This window comes from Lolium perenne, chromosome 3 (genome assembly GCF_019359855.2).
Source record: "Lolium perenne isolate Kyuss_39 chromosome 3, Kyuss_2.0, whole genome shotgun sequence".
NCBI lineage: Eukaryota > Viridiplantae > Streptophyta > Magnoliopsida > Poales > Poaceae > Lolium > Lolium perenne.
The window spans coordinates 278,158,565-278,183,595 of NC_067246.2; the positions used below are offsets into that span (position 1 = coordinate 278,158,565).

Here is a 25,031-nt window from a genome sequence, read left to right on the forward strand (position 1 = left end):
AAATTTTGAGAGGTGTTTGTTGTTGTCAACGAATGGTAGTGGGCACTCTAACCCCCTTGCCAGACAAACCTTCAAAGAGCGGCTCCCATGATGTTTTCATTTTTGGGTGACACTCCTTCCAACCTTTGCTTTCACAAACCATGGCTAACCGAATCCTCGGGTGCCTTCCAACAATCACATACCATGAAGGAGTGTCTATTTTATTTTAGTTTTATTTAGTGATGACACTCCTCCCCACCTTTGCTTTCTCAAGCCATGGCTAACCGAATCTCGGGTGCCTACCAATCATTCACATACCATGGAGGAGTGTCTATTTGTGATTAATTGGGGCTGGGAACCCCGTTGCCAGCTCTTTTTGCAAAATTATTGGATAAGCGGATGAAGCCACTAGTCCATTTGTGAAAGTTGCCCAACAAGATTGAAAGATAAAACACCACATACTTCCTCATGAGATATAAAACATTGACACAAATTGAGAAGCATTTTGAATTGTTTAAAGGTAGCACATGAAGTATTACTTGAAATGGCAGGAAATACCACATAGTAGGTAGGTATGGTGGACACACATGGCATAGGTTTTGGCTCAAGGTTTTGGATGCACGAGAAGCATTCCCTCCCAGTACAAGGCTTAGGCTAGCAAGGTTGTTTGAAGCAAACACAAGTATGAACCGATGTGACAAAAACTTACATAAGAACATATTGCAAGCATTATAATACTCTACACTGTCTTCCTTGTTGCTCAAACACTTTTACCAGAAAATATCTAGACCTTAAGAGAGACCAATCATGCAAACCAATTTCAACAACCTCTACGGTAGTTCTCCAATAATAGGTTTAAACTACATGATGCAAGAACTTAATCATGATCTACTTGGGAGCTCAAAACAATTGCCAAGTGTCAAATTATCCAAGACAATATGAGGCATTTTTTGTTTCCAACCAAATAACAATAAATGCAATAGCTTCCAACTTTTACCATTCACTACTAGGAATAAGCTTATAGCCGCACTTATTACCACCGGCGAATCAGGTTCAAAGTGGCCGGCGGTAAGGCTTTTTAGGCCCTCCTCGCGTTACCGCCGGCGAGTACGTTTGGAGGTGCCAGGGATAGGCCATTTACCACCGGCGAAACGGGCCAGAAAGCGCCAGGGATAAGTTGGGCCAGAGCCCCCCAGATGGGCCAGCCATTACCGCTGGCGAAAAGCTCCGAGGTTCGCCGGGGGTAAGTCCAGCTACCGCCGGCGAAAATGATGCACGCACGCCAGGAATTAGGTGGACTGGGCGGGCCAATCAGGCCAAATATTACCGCCGGCACCAACTGATTTTTTTCGCCGGGGGTATTTCACTCGACACACACGCTGTCAAAGGAGATATCGTGGCCCCGCCTTGCGAGCCTGCCTCACTCCTCCTCTCTCGCCAGGTCCGTCTCCCTCCTCCTCTCTCCGCCTTTCTCTCTCTACCCTCCCCCGTGATCTACCTGCCCCCCGCCGACCGCCATGGCGCTCGGCGACCGCATGACCACCTTCGAGGAGAGTGAGTACGTCTACGTCCGCAAGGTATGCATCCTCAACCCTCCCTCCTGTTCCCGTCCCCTCCTCTGCACCAGTTGGATCGCGAGACCTGTCTCGTGGATCTCCGATGCGTAGATGCGGTAGCCTCGGTTCGGAATCGGGGTATCTCTGGATCTCTCCACCGTGCGCCTCTGCTCGCCTCGATCGCGAGGGAGCACGGGGCTGTGAATTGGGCGGGTCGGGAGGGCTGAATTGGTGGGGAGATTCGTTGAATTGGGCGGATTGGTTTGGGATTCTGCTCGCTGATTGGATCGTCAGATGCGTGTTTACATTATTGGGTCAATGGGCTGCCTGAACTAGTGCGCCGAGAGGGTGTTCTAATCTCAGCTACCCAACTACATCCTGGAACTAGTGTCCTTGGGTTCGATGAGATCCTGAGTTCGCGCCTCCAGTACCGCCGTCGTTCTGATCCGCTGAAGCTGCTAGCGCTAACCGCCTCTGGATCTTCCCAGCGAGGAGAGCTCATGTAGGACTGCTATTCCTCCGGTATCCAATTGTTTTGATTTCCCTAGCTTTTCCTATCACAAGATTACCAGATCTAATAACCTTTTTAATTTCTTTTTCTCCTTTCACTCGTTGACATATTGAGGTACAATCAGGTTCGCGTAACTAGGCATCACGGCAAGCTGAATCGATCTTCTCTTGGCTTGTTACATGTGTGTGTATGCTTCTGCTTGAGCGACGACGTGTATGCTTCTGGTGCTGTATGTACCATGCTTGAGAGTTGTGTGGATGTACTATGTTTACTGTTAATCTTTTTTTTGTCTATGTATGTAGTGTCAAACCAATTTTGCATCCACAGTGAAGCATATGCAGGACTGTTTGCTTATATTATTGATAGTGCAAAACTACAGTATTCATTGTTATGATGTTGATCTTTGTAGTGTGCTTGTTACTTTGTTCTTAAGCTCAAGAATGCTCTTTTTTATGCAATTTTCACTAGTATTATGTTTCCAATTTATTTCGGCCATGTTCTTGCAAAAAACTAACAAAGAGCATGTGATTTGGTGCTGGTTAATCATTCTCATCAAGGTTGCATTAGCAGGACTCTTCCAGCTGATTATTTGGAGGTCGGAGAGTCTGCAGCAGAGGGAGCCTCCATGAAAACTTTGAAGCTTGTGCAGATGTAGAGAGAGTCTCTCCTTTTGCTCAGTTGGACATTCCACTGATTGTGCGTTGTAGTATAAATATGTGTTCTGTTTAAATAAAATAAAGAGACAACTTGGCCTTTACGTTAACTATGTGGACCTGCTGTTTTTTTTTTAATCCTATACAAACTTACCGTTGGCGAATTGGCTAGGTGCCAGGGGTAACAAATACCGCCGGCGAATACAAGAAAGCGCCAGGGATAACGTCACGTTACCGCTGGCGAAACGGAAGGTGCCAGCGGTAACCACTTACCACCGGCGAGGTGATCGCCGGCGAATGCGAAGGCGCCGGCGGTAGGCCTTTTTGGTGCGCCGGCGGTAAGCACATTCCTAGTAGTGATTGAACATTAGAAGTAAAAGCGAAGAACACAAGTGTTCATATGAAAAAGCGGAGCGTGTCTCTCTCCCAAACAAGGATTGCTAGGATCCGAATTTATTCAAACACAAACAAAACGAAAATAAACACACATACGCTCCAAGTAAAGCACATAAGATGTGACCGAATAAAAATATAGTTTCAATAGAAGAAACCTGATAAGTTGATGAAGAAGGGGATGCCCAAGGCATCCCCAAGCTTAGACGCTTGAGTCTTCTTGAAATATGCAGGGATGAACCACGGGGGCATCCCCAAGCTTAGAATTTTCACTCTTCTTGATCATATATCATCCTCCTCTCTTGACCCTTGAAAACTTCCTTCACACTAAACTTCTCATAAACTTCATTAGAGGGGTTAGTACTCAAAAAATTTGAATCCACCTTGGTCCTGTAGTGACACATTGCAAGAACTCAATAAAACATTAGCTACAGCTCTCCACGTCTAGAAAGCCTTGCTTAAAGTCCACAAGAGACAATGCAAAAAACAGAGACAGAATCTGCCAAAACAGAACAGCCAGTAAAGACGAATTTTAAAGAGGTACTTCCGTTGCTCAAATCAGAAAACTCAAAACTAATGAAAGTTGCGTACATATCTGAGGAACTCGCACGTAAATTGGCAGATTTTTCTGAGTTACCTACAGAGAATCATACCCAGATTCGTGACAGATAGAAATCTGTTTCTGCGCAGAAATCCAAATCTAGCATCAACCTTCTATTAGAGGCTTCACTTGGCACAACATTGCAATAAAATAAAGATAAAGAGAGGTTGCTACAGTAGTAACGACTTCCAAGAAACAACAAAACAGTAGCAAAATAAAAACATGGGTTATCTCCCAAGAAGTGCTTTCTTTATAGCCATTAAGATGTGCTCAGCAATTTTAATGATGCACTCGCAAGAAATAAGAGTTGAAGCAAAAGAGAGCATCAAAAAGCAAATTCAAAACACATTTAAGTCTAACCCACTTCCTATGCATAGGAATCTTGTACACAAATAAATTCATGAAAAACAAAGTGGCAAGCATAGGAAGATAAAACAAGAGTAACTTCAAAATTTTCAGCATGTAGAGAGGTGTTTTAGTACCATGCAAATTTCTACAACCATATTTTCCTCTCTCATAATAATTTTTAGTAGGTTCATGAATAAACTCAACAATATAACTATCACATAAAGCATGCTTTTCATGATCCATAAACACATAATTTTTATCAAGCTCAAAAATAGTAGGATTAAAACTTTCAAATCCGCTTTTATCAATAATATAACAAGATGATTGATCAATATCAAGAGATATGGGACTCATAGATAAAGTCAAGAACTCTCCAATCCCATTTTCATTAGTAGTGCAATTAATATTATCAAGTAACATAGGAGCATCATCAAGAGCTTTATCATAAACATTTGCTACGCAAAATTCTTTAGTACCATGCATTTCGACATCAGGCACAAACAAAGCATTATCATAAGATTTATCAAAATAGCATGGATTATCATAGATAATAGTAGCATAATTATTCTCACAAGTATTACTCATAGGTACTATTTCAAGAGAATCCACGGGAACATAACATTCAACCTCTTTCGGTAAGCATGGAGGACAATCAAATAGTGTAAGTGATAAAGAGTTACTCCCATTAGAAGGTTGGCATGGGTAGCTAATCCATTGTTCCTCCTTTTGTTCGTCACTCTCCTCTTCTCTTTCATCCAATGAGCTTTCAGGTTCATCAATTTCCTCCTCTTTTTCATCCAATGAGCTTTCAGGTTCATCAATTTCCTCTTCCACAGGTTCCTGCAAATTGTGAGTGCATTCTTGTGCATTAATGAGTCTCTCTTTATAATCAATGTTATACTGCAAAAATTAAGGATAGAAGAGACATAATCTTTAAGGTCCTTACAAACAACACAAGTTTCATAATTTTTAGCCATGAAGGATTCTATCTCAGAGGCTCCCATAAATAAGACAAATTGTTCTACCTCTTCGAACCCAAGATGAATATAGCTATTCCAATTATAGTTCTTAATTAAAACTTCTTCACTAAAGCCACATTGAAATTTCAGATGTTTAGTATCCTCTTTAGAGCAACAATTTATATCATGGCGTTTAAGCAAAATTTTAGCAATTGTATTCAATTTTTCTATCATAGCACTCATTACTTTACCAGTTCTTGATTCTCTATAATTATTATAATATTCAATAAGCTCCAACATGGTTATGCGTTCTTCCATAGCAACAGTTTTTAATTTTTTGATTTTTCAAATTTTTATGGATTTTTGAGTATAAAATAAAACAAGACAAAAAGAAACTAAACAAAAGTAAACTACGCAAAATAATACTAGACAGAAATAAACTAAGCACAAATAATCTAGACAAAAGTAAACTAAGCAAAACAAAATAAAATGAAATAAAAACAGAGAGAGAGGTAGAGTGTACTCCCCAGGTGAACTTATGAGTAGAGCTATGCCTCCCCGGCAACGGCGCCAGAAAACAGTCTTGATAACCCACAAGTATAGGGGATCGCGGCAGTCTTCGAGGGAAGTAAAACCCAAATTTATTGATTCGACACAAGGGGAGGTAAAGAATACTTATAAGGCTTAACAACTGAGTTGTCAATTCAGCTGCACCTGGAAAAGCACTAGTAACAGGGGTGATGTGAAAGCAGCAGTAATATGAGAGCAATAGTAACAGTAACACAGCAGCAGTAGCAATAACACAGAGGCGATGGCACCAGAAAATAGTTGATACTACTTCCAATGACATATATAACGAGTATATGATGATGAGAGATGGACCGGGGTTCCCAGCGATCTTCACTAGTGGTAACTCTCCAATAACAAGTGACAAGTGTTGGGTGAACAAATTACAGTTGGGCAATTGATAGGATTGAAATAGCATTAAGACAGAACATCAAAATTATTAATCATGTAGGCATGTTTTCCATATATAGTCATACATGCTCGCAATGAGAAACTTGTACAACATCTTTTGTCATACCAGCCGGTGGCAGCCGGGCCTCAAGGGAATCTACTGGATATTAAGGTACTCCTTTTAATAGAGTACCGGAGCAAAGCATTAACACTCCGTGAAAACATGTGATCCTCATACCTACGTCTTCCCCTCCAGTTGTCCCAATTTCTGTCACTTTGGGGCCTTTGGTTCCGGACATAGACATGTGCATACAACTTGTAGATACAATCTAAGCAATAATTATAGAGCTTAAATCTAAGATCATGCCACTCGGGCCCTAGTGACAAGCATTAAGCATAACAAGATTGCAGCAACAATAACTTCACAAACTTTATAGATAGACTAATCATAATGTATCATCCATCGGATCCCAACAAACACAACACCGATTACATCAGATGGATCTCAATCATGTAAGGCAGCTCATGAGATCATTGTATTGAAGTACATGGGATAGAGAGTACCAACTAGCTACTGCTAGAACCCGTAGTCCATGGGGGAACTACTCACGGAGCATGATGGAGGCGGTGGCGTCGATGGAGATGGCTTCCGGGGGCACTTCCCCGTCCCGGCAGGGTGCCGGAACAGAGACTTCTGTCCCCCGAATTGGAGTTTCGCGATGGCGGCGGCGCCCCTGGAGTCTTTCTGGAGTTTCGTCAAAAGGTATCGCATTTTTAGGTCGAAAGGGCTTATATAGGCGAAGAGGCGGTGCAGGAGGGCGCCTGGGACCTCCTCCCCATAGGCCGGCGCGGCCAGGGTGGAGCTCGCGCGGCCCTGGTGTGTGGTGGCCCCCTGGCCCGCCTCCGACTCTCCTTCGGTGTTCTGGGGTCTTCCGGGAAAAATAAGATACTGGGTCTTTGTTTCGTCGAATTCCGAGAATATTGCCCGAACAGCCTTTCTGGAAGCAAAAACAGCAGAAAACAGGAACTGGCACTTCGGCATCTTGTTAATAGGTTAGTTCCGGAAAACGCATAAAAACATTATAAAGTGTGAGCAAAACATGTAGGTATTATCATAAAACAAGCATGTAACATCAGAAATTATAGATACGTTGGAGACGTATCACGCACCGCAACTGTAAAAGTACATCACCCTTGCTTTAATCAAGCTTGGGGAGGTAACCACTTCTTACAGTCTCTTCTGAAAACTGCATTTTCTCTTTTCTTTTGCTGATCTATTCAAGTTTGGTTCTAGCTTGGGGAAGTTACTTTACCATGTGTAGGACCATGTGCAATAATCTCATTCAATAAAATTTTGAACAAGCATGTATCCCATCGTTTTTGATTGACTTGCCTGAGTAAGTTATGTTCCATACTTATATAAGGAATGCACTTGCCTTTTGTTAATCTCCATAAGAGCTAATTTAGAGCTTTGATGCACTATGTTTTAATCTTGCCAGCTTGAGAAAAATATTGTGATCCTCTAAAATACATTTCCATAATTTCTACACTTGATAATATCAAATACAATAAGAATGAGTTTTCAATGATGACTTATGTAATAATTCAATTGTCTTAAGAGTTTAACCATAAAGTTTTTCAACTCTTTAGATATGATGATAGATTTGATGACACTCTTGATAGGAGTTTTTGGATGGAATTGAAACTTAGTGGTAGCTGAGTCACATGCCAAGATGTAAGGTTGTGAGTAAATATGAGATATTGCTTTTACGCATGGCAACATATAAATTAATGTATGATATTGTTTTACGCGTGTCAACATGACTGTGTTGCACACTCTTGGAATGCTAGCAACTCGACTCACCCCATGATTGCCGCAATCCTTACTAAAAGGTCATTCATGACTTTTGCTCGAAAACTGTCAAAGGAATCCAAAAATATCACTTCTCTAGTCTTGGCATGAACTCGATACTATTAGATGAATATTCTTGAAAGACAATTAATAGATAGTAAGTGCCGAATTGGTGATTGGATTTGGGGTCAATGCAGGGTTGCGATGAGAAAATAATATAAAAGGAAGGGGAAAATAATAAGAAAGGAAAAAAAAGGTGGTGCCACCCGTAGTCAACTCGGATCTTGACTTGCCATGTCAGTGAATCCTAGCTGAAATAGTTGCAACGTTTAAAATAGAACACGATCATAGAGTTTGGAGTACTGATTTTCATGATCGTCAATTCAAGGTCTGATTTATCTTCCATCTACGAGTACAAGTTTAGGGTTTGTTTTGTGAAAACCACCGCCCACAGGGGCACATTGTCAAAATTGTGCGTACGAGTACAAGACCACATGGGCACCTTCACGCCTCTGGCTAGCACATGCTTTTATCTTCTTGCGGTGATTTTGTATGACTTCTTACTATCGAAAGTCGAATCACGAATGCAAGTTTAAGTCAACTAGTTTTAGCATATGAAGAAAAACAAGTCAACAGGCACTAGGAGTGGTAGAAGCTGTGGTAGGTCGAAGCTACACGTATCGCTTCTCTGCTCCATTCCATCGCAAGATCCTACTAAATATCACCTGCACATTTGAGCTCTTTCTACATATATCAGTGTCCAGTGTCCTCAGTGGCGGAGGACACCTTAGGGTGGGATCAGGCGATCGACCTAACTGGCTGCCGCTAGTACCACTGCTAACTATACCTAGACATTTGTTGGGTCGGGCTGGTCTTTGGGGTGGGTTGAGAAAGCCCGATACACAATATCTAGGCCTAGGCTTGGCCCGGCCAAAATGCCCAAAATCCCGTATCGGCCTAGGCTAGACATCCCCATTTCGTGTTTTTGGGCTACACAGACCCGGCCATGGCCATCGGGGCAACTTTTTTAGGCCCATAAATTTTGTGATAGGGGCCTGACGGCCCTTTTTTGATACAGCGAAGATACCAATTACACCTATCCTCTGCAACAAGGTAGTGCTCTAATGGCAATAAGGATGCACAAAGGCAAAAAGAGAGAAAAGTTATAGAAAAGAAAAGTCTCGCTACGATGATATATTCCTTGTAGTTGCAAACCAAACACCACCAAGACAACACCAGAAGTTCATCTTTACTACTCCCTCCGGTTCAGAGCTTAGGGCATATATCTTGGAGCGCGGTTATTAAGGAGGCGATGGGAAGGCAAAATCCTTCCCATGCAACCCCTGCATGCAAGGCGTAAAGCATCTCCTTAATTTTCTGTCCCCCCAGACTCCTCGTTTCTCTCTCACGTCCTTTGCTCTCTCCCTCCACGAGCATGCTTCTCCCTTTGTCCAGTACGCACGCGCGCCATCAATGGAGGGGCCCATGCGCAGCGAAAAATTCTGCCCTCGTGACGCGATAGATGTTAAATCTCGCGGAAGTCGAAGCAAACGACTTAACTCTCGCGAGCGCTTTTTTAGGACGAAAGGAACGGAGAGGAGGGGCAAATTCGGGAACTATCGACTCAACTGGACATCGCGCCGTAAGCTTTGATCAAAAATCAAAAAAAAATTATACGCCCTAAGCTGTGGGACGGAGGGAGTATTAAATGTGAGTTGATCGTTTGACACTCAACGCACTTTGATGGTCGTCATTGTAAGCATCATGTCCGTCCAATATAATCTCACGGTCCGCTCAAAATCCATCGGTTCGATCTACTTCTTCATTACTTTTATGGTAAGTCACCCCTCTTCTCCTTTGTTAGGCCTGATCATGGTATGAGTAATAAATCACGTATCAATCACAGGAATAGGTACAATCACGAGAATTTAAGTAACATGGAAAGGGAAATTGAATAACATGGAAAGGGAAATTGAATAACATGGAAATCTTTGCTAATCATCAATGAGATGATCACCACAATCCCAGGCAACCCAACATGGTGTGCCTCCCCAGGCCACCCTTCCTCTCTCTGCCCTCCGTGTGCAGTGCTCTGTGCTCACCCCCCTTTGCTCGAACCCCAGCCGCCACCTCCTAGATTGGAAGAACATGTCGGCCTCCCATTGCATGCCTCAATCACCGCCGCCGGTGGGTCGACCAGCGCCGCCGCCTCTGTTCCCTTCTGTCGACGACCTCCCATCGTTGGCCAGGTAATGTCCTCCGCCACGGTGCATCCCGTCGACGACCTGTCCCATCACCGGCCCGGTTCCCCCGACTCCGCCAGGGTGCACGTCGCCTAAATAGCCGATGCAGAAGACCTCTGTCTCCTCAGGAGGACCACATCGTCGCTGAGCTAGATGTGGCATGTGTTGCATCAACGTGTTGAATGATCGCGCCGCATATCCACCTCGCTCCTCTATTCTAACTCGCTGATATGATTTTATTTTCCGTGGATTGGAATCAGATGGGTCGATTTGCTCTGCTCGTGGTGTTCCACTGCTCGAGGTTTCGCCGCGCTTATTGGCGGTGATGCCTGCTGGGCCATTGCAACATGAACATCTCCGTCGTGCTGCTCCCACCCCTTCCCTTCCCTTCCCTGCGCAACTGCAAGAGCTGGATCGGAAATTCATTTTCTTTCGGTAAAGCTCCCAGTGAACTCTCGCATTTTTACATAGTTTTTCTCGGAATAGACTATGGATCATGGAAAGAGATTCAACTGGATGAAGGAGTAGATGGTATTAGTTATATTCTTGGGAAGATTAAGAATTGGTTGGAAGTTATCAATTAGAGGCTATTCGTTTCGTATATGCAACCAGATAGATTTTTGATTATACAAGGTTATGCATAGCCTCATAGGAAGTCTACTGTTCTATATATGCAGACAAGGTTATTGTTTTTGTTTTCAGATCATTCTATTTTCTACCACAAGTATACTGCTACTCCCTCCGGTCTCTTTTAATTGACTCAGATTTAGTACAACTTTGTACTAAATTTGAGTCAATTAAAAAAGAACGGAGGGAGTACACAACTGAATTATTTGTGCACTAATTTCTTGAAGAATTTCCATTATTCCGGAGGAGCCAGGGGTGAGACGATGGTGGCCGCGGTCTCTGGCGATGGCCAGATCCTTGTGATTGTTGTCACTCGAGCCCCAACACAGAACCAAGACTTATTCGTGTTGCCGTATCCAAGCCCCTGAGGGGTTCTTCCGAGTGTTCATTCCTTAATTTTGTGGTTATGCCATTGATGCTAAATCCGTTAGGCTAATTAGAAGTTTCAGCCGGACTGAACTGTTTCAGGGTGTAAGGAGAGAATCATTAGGGGCTCTTTAATTGCTTTATGGTAATATTTACCATTCTTGGTATTTTCTTTTGAACATTCGATGATTGTTTACCCGTTTGATCCACGTTTTTATTGATTACATATCTATTCCTTGCAGGTTAACTTGTTCCAGTTCATGGAAGTACCTGCTGAGACACCTATACTGCTGATACAAAAATACTTTGACATCATTCTATATTGCCTTAACTTTGTCTCTTGAAACTTAGTATGTTTCCTTGTACTGTAAATTTATTATCTTCAGTAATGCTACTGAAAATTTTCTTGTGCTCTAAATTTTATAAAGCTAGAAAAATATTTTGCTTCTCGTTCTACTTATTTTGCTTTTAAGATACTCAGTTTTCTTGTACTAAGCTTTACCTTGTTGCTGAACTTTCATAGGAAGGAGAAGCTCAAAGGAGCAAACAGAACAAGGAGGATGGAGCTAGAAAGGAAAAGTTTTTGCCATAAGCTTGTACAGTAAGATGTGAGCTTCAGTCAACTCATAATCCCTACCACTATGTGTTTGATAATTTCCACGGATAAAACCAGCATAGTTTGCTTTTGATTAGGGAGTTTGACATAACACCTAGCCGCACATGCCCATCAGCAATGAATTGTAGATGTCGCTGCACCAGACACATAAAATTGATTGTATTTTCAGTTTCTCATTGTTTCATGTTCTTCCTAGACGAATGGCTAGCAGAATATTTCTATGCCAACTTGCATCAAGTACGATCATGCTATTTAAGAAACAATAGTTCATAGGTAAAACTGTTCATACTAGAATTTCTTGTTTTGTAATGTGCTATTTTTCTTCTTCTTTCTCTATTTTTGGGAAAACACATTTTAATATAAAAAAGGTGAGTTGCAATCTTGGCTTCCTTCAGTTGAAAAGATTACTCATTTGATTTCTTTGACCAATTTTGGAGGTTCTTGTTGAGTTCTGGAAAACCAATGCCAATGTAGCAGTCATTTGTAGTTGTTTTTCCTTACTCTAGGAAGACAAACTGATATTCAGGTGTAAAAATTGTCATCTACATTGTTATTTTCTCTCCAAGTGTGCTGAAACATCTATAGTGCTTATATAAAAAATATATTGGACATTATTCTATACTCGTTAACTTTGTGTCTCTTGAAACTTAGAATGGTGCTGTAAATTTATTATCTTCAGTAATTGTACTGAAAATATTAATAAGCGAAAAAAATATGTGGTACTAAAATTCTCCAGAAGTATTTCGAAATATATTGCAATATCTTAGTGAGTGATTGTGATTGACAATACACAAAAATGTACTACCTCAGTTGTGCTTGAGTTTGAGCAAAAATGTATTTTAAACCATGTAAATTTCGAAATACATTTTAGGACCAGTTGGAGTCACACGATCATAGTCAATATTAGTTAACGAAGCCTAATTTGGGTGTTACTATCAAAAAAAAATTGAATTCACTATTAGAATTTCTGATCAATCTTTGATGATTCTAGCATTTCTTTTACCAGTGGTTCACCTTACCTTTCCTTGCAGCTTTCATGTGCTCTCTTAGTTAAAAGGGTCTTAGAAAAACATGATCTTTAGTGCAGGTTGATCGGATATATGATTAAGAGTATATAAACAACTTAGCATGATATGCGCTTTGTTTCTTCTTTTACATGTTTCTCTTCACTGAAGTTTTCTGCAGCAAGCCTGCATTATGGACTTCAGTCCTTTTTTACATGTATCCTTAACTGAACTTCTCTTCAACAAGCAAGCATCTTAAAATCTTGATTCATATTTTATTATCAGGTTTCATCAAGACCGTATCCATCTTTGGTTCACACATTTAACTTAGTAAGGTTTTACAACAATTGTCTGATACTATCATAGCCACAATGATAATAAACCTAATAACTACAGGTCTTAGCCAAGCAGGAGCTGAAGAGAGCAAAAGTGACGGTGGAAAAATCACAGATGAACCGACATAAGGAGTTCAATTCTCGTTCCGAACGGTTGTAACTGTTTGAATTAAGCTTAATTTGATGCATCAAGGTGTTTGACTTTTCAAAACCTCTTGAAATTGATATACAGTGCATTGGTCGGTTAGCTATTTTTTAGTAAATATGTTCTGATTGTATGCAAAACGACGCCCAGAGCTGGCAGAAAGGAGGAGGAAGGGAGAAGGCTGGTTCTTACTAGGCAGGGAGAATGTGCGAGAAAACATGGTCAATTTTGTGTGGGAATGCTGGCACCATCTGTGTGATGAATGGTTATTATTGTTTTGTTATAAAAACATATTTCTTTCTGCATCCTAGACTGTTTTCCAGACAAACACATGGAATATATCTCATCCAATATTTGCTTTGCAGGTTGTGTTCTGTTTATACTCGCAAAGCTGCTATCTATCCTAAGACTGATGTACTTTTCAAATCTGAATCTCAGGCTCCCGGCAACAAAAATCGTTGGCCATATTACTGGGTATAAGAGCAACAGAAGGTTAGACTATTCAATCGGTTGTTTGGGCTTTTTTTTGGCTTTTTGGAAAGTACCTAAATAGGTGCTTTTTTGGCTTTTGGAATTTGAAAGCCAAAAGACCTGGATCCTTGTTTTTGTCTTCCAAAATCCAAAAGCTAAAAAACACCTATTTAGGTATTTTTTTGGCTTATAAATCAAAGCCAAAAAGTCAAAAAATCCCAAACAAAAAGGCGTTCAGTTTGATGGGTGGCCGACACAAGTGTGGCATTTGAGGAGTGATGTATAAGAAAATTATTAATTAAAGTTGTTAAGATACACCAGAGTTTGGACATGATATTGATAAGGGAAGGGTTGGTTTGAGTAACCCAAAGTCCGAAACTGCAGGAGACAAGAAGTAACCCAAAGTCCTCCACACGATTAGAAGTATGCCCTTACATTATATGTGCAATATGTAATCAATTTGAGATTGCGTACCAACGCACGGACATTCAACTAGTCTTCTTAAAAAGTGACTTCTCTAAGAAGAAAACAGTGCACGAGGGTCGTCATCGCCCTAATCATATATCATAATTTTTCACCCAAGAGAAAGCCCGCACTCACAAAATAATGCCTTCAACAATCGCGCAAACCTGTGATAGCCGGACTTGGTTCTCGAGTAACTAGTTTAATCATTTTTGTTGGGGTTCTGATCTCCTCAATCGTCGAAAAGCCCCAACGGCTAGTGGCGAAGGACTCCATAGGGCGGGTTCGGGTGATCCCTGGCCTAACGCGTTGCGCCCTAGTACCACTGCCTAACCCAACCATAAAAAGTATGACCCGATGCATACAGGCCAGGATTTTAAGTAGATGGATTGGATGGGCTTGGAATTAGGTACAACTAGCTACCTAATTAGATGTGATTGATCTATTTTAGAGGCCGCTCGACTTATTCAACGCATCGTGACAAGGTGAGGCGAGCGACAGAGAAGGAGGAGCACACACATATATATATTTTCTTATTCTCGTACAACTGATAGAAGAGTCTCCATTATAGTGATGGCCAACTTGAGTGTGGCGTTTATGAGGATGAGCTATAGGTAGCTAGTTTTTCTCGAAAAAAAAATATTTTGAGCTTTCAAATAAAATCTACAAATAAATTTGGATGTAGTTGGAAATATATACCGCAAGTATGTAATTTTTTTTAATATGAAATACTTCTTTCGTCCCAAAAAACTTGTCTGAGATTTTACTTAATTTAAAAACCATCGATATGTTTCATGAGACAGAGGGAGTACATTATACTCTGGTCTAAACCCAAATTAACAAAAATAGAGATATGAAAATAATAATAATAATAATAATAATAATAATAATAATAATAATAATAATAATAATAATACACATTATTTATCAAAATTTGTCATTTTTGTGAAGCATAATAAATTTTATATTGATACTTTACACGCTTATAGCATACATACTTACCTATAAGTCGATTTGATCACGGAATATTGCAAAACTTCAAAACACCACTTTTGATTTATTGTTTTAGAACAAGCTATGTGTATACTGAGATCCAAATTGAGTTTCTATGGCCCGGTTCCGACCAAACTAATAGTGTGGAAGTAAACTTTTGTCCCACCTTTGATATTCGTGAATGAGCCAAGCGAGTTTTGAGAATTATACTAGCGTCTAGATACATCCAGATTTAGACAAATCTTAGACGTCTATTTATTGACAGAGTTAGCACGAATTATTAAAATAAATATATACTGGTTGGCCTAACATATGATAATTCAAGTACACGACCATTTCACGCTGATTAAATTTAGCTGCTCGGCTATAGTAGCAAACTGATTTTTGCATAATTAAACAGTAGTACCATAGTATGTTTGGTCTTTGCCATAACAAAATTTTGAGCGTCCTCCACCACCAAGTGCGCTCGGGTATGCTGTGTACCTGGATGCAAATTCATCCACATACATAGCTTCCATGACGTTTTGCTCACATTCTGTGATGCGCAAGCAAGGCCATTCCTCGTTGGGATTTAAGATGCATTGTTGCAGCAGCCCAGATTCGTGTACGTACATGCGCCAGCCTGTTGGATGTATGGGCTTGACATATGTCAGGTTTTTTCAGACATGGGACGAAGCACCTATTTATTCTTCAGCATATTCTTCACAATCTATCGCATATGCTTTCTTTATTCACTAATATAATAAAACACGTATAGACATATGTATTTATGCAAAAACAAAGTAGTACTTCCTCCTTCCCATAAAATATGTCTGGAGTTTATCTAAATTTAAATGCATCTAGTCACTAAATAGTGTCTAGATAAATCCGAATTTAGGCAACCTTCCGATCGACAACTTCGGTGAGACGGATGGAGTATCTTACATTAGTTAACGGGGAAGTATTTCCCATGGAGCTCGCTGTCTTTTTTTTTTTTTTTTTTTTGATGGTATGCGCCTGTTGTTTTCTTACTAGTTGGTCAGATATTGTCCATGAAGCTCCCTGTTCCAAATTTAGAATTGGTCTGTCATATTTGTACTACTTGCTTTGGAAACTTACAAGTACCACAGGTTTGCTATCTGAACTTCCAAATTGTTAGCTTCTCAAGTATGGAAGGTTCTAGAAACGATGACTCGACTGCAAATGCTTCACCAAGAAAGGCTCCAATAAGACTAGTAAAAGGGAAACCTGCAGATATTGCAGAAGAGTGACTCTTCACAGCAGCACGAGTTGCACGTTGAGCAGCCAGCGTGGATGGGTCCGAGACGTAACCGGAACGGTGATTGGAGCGTTGGAGACCAGTCTCAGCTTCACTGGTGGTGTTTAACCGCCGGGAAAGATAAGGGCACGGGGATGTGAGAGCTCGCGCTGGAGTGAACACGAGGGCGACGCCGAAGGAGAGGAACGCGCCTGCGGCCGGCCGGATATCCGTCGAGATAGAGGAGGCGTGGAGGTGTGTCGCCGTGGCGATTTCTCACCGCCGGCGTCCCTGTCGGGCTAGCCGGCTGGCAGTGGATACTACACGGACTTGTACCGCTCGAAAAACCAACTGATGGCGCCACTCAAAAGATCTTGACTTCTCTCGCATCACGTTCTGGAGTCAAGTGATCAAGTGTAGCGATGAAGTGATGATCTGTTAGCATCCTCACGTAGTCACGCGCTCATGCTGTGGTACGTATACTTTGTCCACGGGTGTTACGAATTCAGTGATTAAATAAATAAACTTGCTGATGATTAGCTTCGCCAAGAAAAAGGAGTGCTTATACAGAAAGTCGGATAAATTGCGGGCATATATACTGTTGGAAAATTGCAATGGGACATGTGCGATTGACATTGCCTGTCGAGAGGCTGGCATGGAAAATATCTGAGAGGATGTACTGAGGGTCTGAGGCCACTAACATGTACTACTTACTAGTCAAAGGTTTTGCATGTTTCTGGTCGAAATAACGATGCAGCTGGAAATTCAGTACTAGTCTACGTACATTTGAGCAGTGTCAAGTAAACTACTGTTAGTCATGCGTCAGAGCGACAGTGCTGTCGTTTAACGAAGCACAAGTACCTAACCGAGAACGTCGCCGTCGCGGCGAAGAAAATCTTGGGCTGAAAGGAGGAGAAGCACGGGACTAGCTAGCTACCTAGCACCGTCCATATCGCGAGATACTTGCACCGATCTGGCCAAATCGTTCAAGGCTCGTTCGATCGTTCTCATTTTGCATCGTGCAAGCCATACCCTGTGAATCCGAGGCCAAACAGAACACTCCGCCCCCAACCCTCCGCCCCCAACCCTAACCCTCCCGCACCCCGCCCTCCGCCGCCGCCGCCGGTAGCGCCGCCGGGGGCAAAGTCCCTCGGGGCGTGGCGGCGGCGGGGGCCCTTCCTCGTCGCCGCGTGCAGATCGGCGGCCGGATCCCCACCTCCTCGATGCTTGGCGGTGCACGCGCGTGGGATGGGCGACGGCGGCGGCGGCCCTCCTCCCGTCGGTGTCCCCACAGCGGACTGGGTCGGCGCGGGTGGGATGGGCGGGACTGGTCGGCGCGGGTGGGATGGGCGGCGGCTGCGGTCTCCCTCTTCTCGTCGGCTTCCGCGGCACTCCGGCGGGGGGTTGGTGGTGGGCGGCGGCCGGACCTCGGTCTGCGCCATGCCATCCACCCCCGCCTCTCGTTGGTGCGTGGAGGCGATCTCGGGCATCTTCCGCGACACGAGGGCGCCCGGGGCAGCAGCCTTGGGTTTGACGGAGGAGGTGGCCTCTTCTTCGCCGGAGAGGGTCGGCCTGCGGTTGGTGGTGGTGGATTTTTTGATCTATCATCACCAGCCGGCGGTGAGATGGAGGTGCATGGAAGCCGGCGATGGTGTCGCCGGTGGAGGGTTGGGTTGGCCAGCCCGGGATGGTCGCCGACGTGGGGGTCCGGCTTTGAATAAAGGCGGCGGTCCTAGGGCCTCTCTTGCGTGAAGAGGAGGACCTACCGGAGGCCAGGACTCGTGATCTCTCCGGAGGGTTGAGTTCCGGAAGGCTCCGCCGGCGAATGTAATGTTTTGCCTGGAGTTTGCTGGATCAGAGGTATTCGGTCGTGCGCACCCATGCGTTTATTCCGACCGTTTGGTTCTGGAGGGAGCGGCGCGAAGCTCTTTTTCTGTGTTGACATCAAGTGACTATGGATCCATGATGAAAGTCGGAAGAAGAGAATTTCATGAAGGCCGGAGGGGAGGACTAGCTAAGGGAGGTTCAAGTCTCCGCGCTGTTGAGGGGCTTGCTTGGTGTCCGGGCTTCACAGCAGCGGTATGAAAGTGGGGGCGACAACACATGTGAAGCGCAGAGTCCTACCTTTCAGGGTGAAAATCCAAGGTCTGGCCTTAGCTGGTTGTGCTGGCGGTGACCTTGGTGGAGGCATTGTTTTGAGAGTGGGACTATCTTCGGGGTGAAAACCTAAGATCTTTGATCGGGCGACGACGGTGTTGGGGCACTGTTCCCTTCTTGGAGGCGTCGTTTTTTGGAGAGTCTGCAATTCAGGTGTTGTCATAGTGGTGGATGTATTGCTGTTGTTAGGTTCGTGATACTGTAGCGGGACTTTTGTTTCTTAGTTTTCTTTTCGTTTTTTTGGCTGTGTGCATCCGTAGTGCTATTAGGGTGGTGCGTTGTTGCAGAGGCTGGGTGTAATTGGTATCTCTCGATATTAATATATTCCCTTTATCGAAAAAAAAAAGTAGTAGCTTGCAGGAGAAAAAGCTCTTACTGAACCCTTGAAGGTTAATGCAAAATTTGCGACAAAGGAGGAGGGTTAATGCAACTAGGTTGTTAGAGAAAAAGAAGCCACCGGTTCGGTGTAGTTAGCTTCTTGGTAATTCCAGTGCGAAGCAATGCAGTGTACGTTTAGTAGAAGATCGATGCAAAGCAATGCAGTGAGGAACATTCAAATCAGCATCTTAAATTCTTAACTGAAAGACAACTGAATTTCTAGCGCTAGAGGCCTAGGATTGTGAGATCTTGATTCGGCAGGAGAGCAAGTGGATCCTTTGGAGATCTCCTTGATATCTACCGGGCTGATGGTAGTTCGCTGTCTGGTGGGGCTGTCAAATTAGAGTAGGACATGCTGGCAAGAATCAAATTCTGTAGAAACCACGCATTGCCACAAGTTTTGAGATCTGTAGGTAGGAATGGAGCCAGAATTTTCGGTAACCACACAAGGTTGCAGCTGCTACCTGCCGCTTGTCCGTAAACCCCACAGTCCCAAAATGGTGGAAGCAAATTCCATTACCTTGCCCGATTGAATGGCAGTTCCCTACTGAAGTAGATCTGGTCAGTGGTCCGCACATCTGTAGTTGTGCAGTCACGTTTGCTCGATTTCTGTTGTTCTGCAAGCAGACCGCAACTTACCTTTTTTACTTTAGCACCGTGATAAATGTGTCTAGATACATCCATATTGAAGTCAATTAATATGAACCGGAGGGAGTAAGTTTTACTATGGTAAATCTTGTTCTGCTTGAGTGATAGAGGGGCGAGGATCCTTGGCGTGTCTTTGGCTCGCGCTAGGTGGTCCAAGGACATATTTTTCAGTTTTTGAAGCTCGTTGTTTTGCAAGATCTGCTATGAATGTTTTTTCAACCAAAACCATGAACTAGCGGTTACACTAGTGGAAAACAGGGCATTTGATCCGGGTGGTAAGCGCCTTTTGTCGCGGGCGGCCAGCCGCGACAAGAGAGGCGCGACAAAAGGGTCCACCTTTTGTCCCGGGTCGCTTACGACCCGCGACATAAGGTCCACCACGTGGCAGGCTTGGGGCGCGCAGGGGACAGGCACTTTTGTCGCGGGCGGTATTACCACCCGCAACAAAAGGCCCTCTACGTGGCGCGCGCACAACGCTGCTGCTTTAGGGTTTGAGGGGTGCAGCACCCCCCCCCCCCCCCCCCCCCCGCCACCGACCGCCTGTTATTTCATTTTTTTCGTTCGAAAATACTACGCACCCCCCCTTGACCATCCGATATAGTGAGCAAAAAATTGAACGGAGCAAGATTCCTATGGCTGCCCATGGAATCAACTAACGTCAGCTACCTCCTGGTTTGGAGACGTTAGATAGCTGCCAATGTTGCTAGCTGTAATTGCAATACACTTGGTAATACAGACGGCTTCCAGACGGCAGTTCATTCAAAATCGCATACACTTTATTATACAGTTTCAAGTGCAAAATGTATTTGCAATACAAATGGTGATACAGTCAAAAATATGCTGAATATTACAGACACGTCTGTTGTTTGTTTCGTAAGGATGCGTATGATTTGTAGCTTAACTTACATCGTTGCTTGTAAAAATGAGTGTATTCCCAGTAGAATGAGTGTATTTCCCAGTAGGTTGAGTAGGTTGAGAAGAAAACGAAGAAGCAACGAGTACTGTATTACGGTTGCAAATGCATTTGGAATTACCATGTTTAACGTGGCGTTCGTTTTGTCGATCAAAGCTGCCTCACATCGTGTATGTGATTCTTTTGCTTTGCTAGACTAGTTGTTTCACAATGCTGAATGTAGGATTGTATTACAGATGCAAATACGGGTGTTACAAAAACCAACACATGCACACGGCGCACGGAAGAATAACTGCGTGTGTTCTGATTGTGTCTATGTATAGGATGGAAATGAGATGGCTCTTGCATTGTTTTCACGGTGGCTGCGGCGCCATTTTGAATCGTTAGGTTGTTGCTCAACAAGTTGTTCGACCAATGAAATGAACAAAAATGTGATCATGCATACGAACCATTGAAACTCCAGCTGAACCGACCAGTCAATTGGACATTTCATTAGATGTGTTTCATTCTTTTAAATGTAAGTACGTTAGTCCAGGCAAAAAAAAAAAGTACATTAGTCCCGGAAGTCTCGTGTAGCTACATTGTATTCCGAAGTGATATGAAGGAAGAAGCTCGTCGGCCAAAGCTTGAACAAAACCTGCAGGTGAACAATGCGGCACAACTCTCTTCCTCCAGGTTCCTTTCCTTGTCCACGATCCCATGAACAAACCACCAACAAAAAGCCAGCTCTGCACCCAATCTGGATGGCATCTAAGAACTCATCATTTGCACAAAGAAGCATGCACTCCGATGGTTCCCTTGCAAGACAGCCATGGCATCCTCGGGAACTGCAGGGTCGACATAGGAGCAAGAGCAGCAGCAGGAGCCTTGTGTCCCTTGGTGCCGGACAGCGTCGGCAGCACGCGGCCACCTTGGTGCTGCTGGATGGTCTGTGGTGTGGAGCCCAAGAAGAACAGGCGCTGCTCATGATGGTGAACTGTAAAAATGGTGATGCGTGTAAATAATTGAGGAAAAAAGAAAAACTGATCTGCATGGAAATTCTCAAAGCAAGATAAAAAGGAAAGCAAAAAAACCTGTATTTTCAGTTATGTAGTGATCCAGCTTCGGTATGTTTTACAACAAATGCAATCACGAAGCTTGTGTTCCAGGCTTTCCAAGAGAGTGATGTGTGTGATTACTGGCTATTCAACAGCCTGTTTGGGGGTAAGGCATAAATGCCGATTTGTAAATCGTTGTGTTGTTCAGTTCGTTTAACTGTATTTTTTGTCTTGAGAAATGTAGGAGTATGTGTACTACAGATTGTACTACATATATTGTTGTTGTTTCAAAATTTGGAAGTGTGCTCCTGCCAAGCTGTATGGTTGACGGCGTTAGCTGGGTCTGTTTACAGCCTGTGCTCTCGCATGTCAATCTGATGTTATGCACAGTATATCGGAGGGCTGCTGTGGTGTGCGTAGCTAGCCACCATGGTAGCCCACTATTTTGCATATATATATATATATATATAGATCGATCAAACAAATATTGGAAGCAAAAGTCGATTCCCCTTACACATATTCGTAGATTCCCTAGATATATACATGGAGCTCACGATCGACAAGCGGTACTAACGACCGTCTATTTGGAGGTAGAGCATCTATTTGGACTAAACAAGCCTTTGTTGTTTATTACTTCTCTAACCAAAAGTCCCGCCAGTTCCTCCACGATTCCTAGTGCGTGTTCCTTTGGTTGGAGTCTGTCCCGCATGAAGTCGACCTATATACGAAAATGAGATGAGTATGACTATATCAGTCTTGATAACGAAATATTGATGATAATAAATAAAGTTGTGAATGTTATTGCTTACGTCGAATTTATTTTTGTTCTGCTTCTCAGTGGTTAACATGCGAATGGACTCGCAAACGTAGTATCCACATAGATTCGTCCCTTGTGGCTGCTGGGGGCACGGTACAGGAGTAAATGTTAGCTTCTTTGCAAAGGTAATCTCCTTATGATGATTCTTCAAAGCTTGCCAAGCCCTGCCAGGCAAAAGAATGATTGAATGGGTGGATAATTAATTGATATCTCACGAAAGATAAAGCGCGGCGATGAAGGAAATTACACTTGGAGCAACTTCTGCAAGTCCTGGAACCCGTCAACGCCTCTACTCAGTGGGTCTCTTACTTCAACTATTCCCTTATCAGGTTGAATGTCTAGTAGAATCCAGTGGAAGCTGCACATGTTATGCATATACGTCAGGAATTACACTTAACATCGAGTAAGAAAAATTGAATGTGCATAAAAGATCATTAAGAATCTCACTAAATGTTTGTAAGGAAACAATATTGAATCACGAAATATTGCTCCCCCACAAACCTTAGTAGCTTTCCCCCCGGTTCTTCGCGTTTATGCTTCACCGTTTCAACATGTATTTTATCTGGGTCAATAAACCCAACATTGATAATATTATTACTTTTGCATTCACTGATCTTCAGTCTGCATAAGAGAACACATAAGACATAATGAGTATATATATGCAATGAAAACGAACATGAACTGAATGAAAATGAACTTATATGTAGTTAACAACTTACAAGCAATAGCAACTCATGAGAGATTTGTCGAGGGCATCTAGATTGAATAACTGCCAGAGTTCATTCATCTCAATATGGATCTCCTCCTTTCGGTAGTAATATTCCCATGGTATACTCGCCACGATGTACATTATGTTCTCCTTGCATGCATCAAGGTACCACTGATGCAAATTCCGCATATGTGTTGGCAGTTTATGCAGCTGCTCTCTGCTGACCAAGTCGGCCCCGTAGACAAATTTAGGAGCTATATCAGCAATGGGTAGTGCAGCATCTGCTGCAAGTAGCAATTCCTCCACGGAAACTTTACAGGCAGCCGCTAGGCTTGCAGCTTCTTCCATATCGATACCACCATGTTCCTGGTACACCTTGGGAACATTAAGCACTTTGAGTGCTGGGATCGATTGTTTGGGCTGAGCACCGAGGAGGGGAACTTCCTTTCTCTTTTTGCCTTTTTGTCGTTTGCTTGGCCTTGAGGGGTGCACTTGTTGAACTTGACTTTTTCTCAGCTGCACTTCTAGCTGATGATTTGCTCGTGCCAGCAATGTCCTTCTCCTTAGCCTTTTCATCCTTCTTTTGGTCAATTACCTTCGCAAGAGTGCGTGTATAGTCATCCTTCTTCTCGTGTAACTCATACTGCGATGGTGTGTTCAGAAAACTAGTAGCATATTCTATTTGCTTCTCTGTGTATGGCTCTGGCGCTGGAGGTTTCTCCTTATGAAAAAAATCATAATTGTATTTCGCAACAATGGCCTCATTTTCCTCGACAGTACGATCGTAAGGACGGGGGGGAGGAACCTTTGGTACTTTTGGGAGGGGCGACATCTTGCGGACAGGACTCTTGAAACGCTTCCGGCTGGGTGCATTCCGAGTCTTAGTGGGCGGAGGCGGCGGAGCTGGAGATGGAGATGGACTACCGATGTCGTGGTCGACGTCGTACCCACGGGGTGATGGTGGCGACATGTGATCAGTAGGAGGAGGTGATGGTGGCCTGCGATCACCTGGAGGAGGTGATGGTGACCTGCTGGGACGACTGGTACTAGGTGCTACCCAGCCTGGCAGCCTGATGTTCTTCTTTTCCCAGAGAATGATTTCTCCCAGCACCTCTCTGAGTGTAAGCCCCCCATAACCTCCAGGAATATCGAGCTCCAATGTCTCCCACGACGGGACAACTGAATCCACCCCGACACGAGCATAGCCAGCTGGAATCGGATTGCCATGCCATGTTGCCGGCTCACCTTCAGGTCCAAATGCCGGTAAGACATAGCCGACCGCCACCTTAACAGAAACCTTCCTGAACACCTCATGGAGATCACAAGGTGTTTGCTCCTTGATTCCATCCAAGGGGTCGCCAGGACCGGCATCTATCATCATCCGTGTAGGAGGGGCCTCCGAGTTGGCCACGCTGATGTCTCGTCGCTGAGATATGTCAGCGGTATTATCTGGCGGGCGCTGTCCTTTTAGTTCATTTATCTCCCGCTGCTGCCGCGTTGGAACTCGGCCATCCGGTCATTCTGCACCTCCAGCTGGCGTTGTTTAGCTCTCGCTCGGCTTCTATAAGTCTCCGCATCGGCCGGAAACCCAAGCGACCATGGAACACTAGGGCCGAAGCCTCTTGTTCGTCCTCCCTTCTCAGGATTACCGAGGACAAGCGTCAGCAAGTCTTTCTCTCTATCGGGAGCAAACTTTAGTTTTCCCGCCTTTATATCTGTCGTCACTTCAATCCATTTTTGCCTGGGTACCCTAACCCTGGTGTCACTTTCAACAATGTTCCCTGTCTTCATGTCATACTCACAGCCATGCGCGAGGAACCAATTTCGAGCCCTAGTGTCCCATCCTTCTCGCGTGGGTTCTGGAGTGATCCCTTTCAGCTCCATCTCAGCCTCTTGTGCATCCCACTTAGGCATGGCTACTCCGTAGCCCCCTCGCCCCGTATGATGGTGATATTTCTTTTCGCTTGCATTCTTCTTGTTTTTCGTTGACAGGTTCACAGCCTCCTCTGATTCTTTGTACCTCACAAATTCTTCCCAGTTATGCTCCTGCTAGTTATGCTCCTG

The 25,031-nt window shown here is 43.7% G+C and overlaps 1 long non-coding RNA gene across 1 annotated transcript; it reads left to right on the top strand.

Annotated features, from left to right (window-relative positions):
- The first annotated feature begins 1,337 nt into the window (after positions 1–1,337).
- Positions 1,338–2,809, top strand: LOC127338692 (uncharacterized). Its single transcript, XR_007874458.2, has 2 exons — positions 1,338–1,556; positions 2,617–2,809. It is a non-coding gene; the product is annotated as an uncharacterized lncRNA (long non-coding RNA).
- Positions 2,810–25,031: the final 22,222 nt, after the last annotated feature.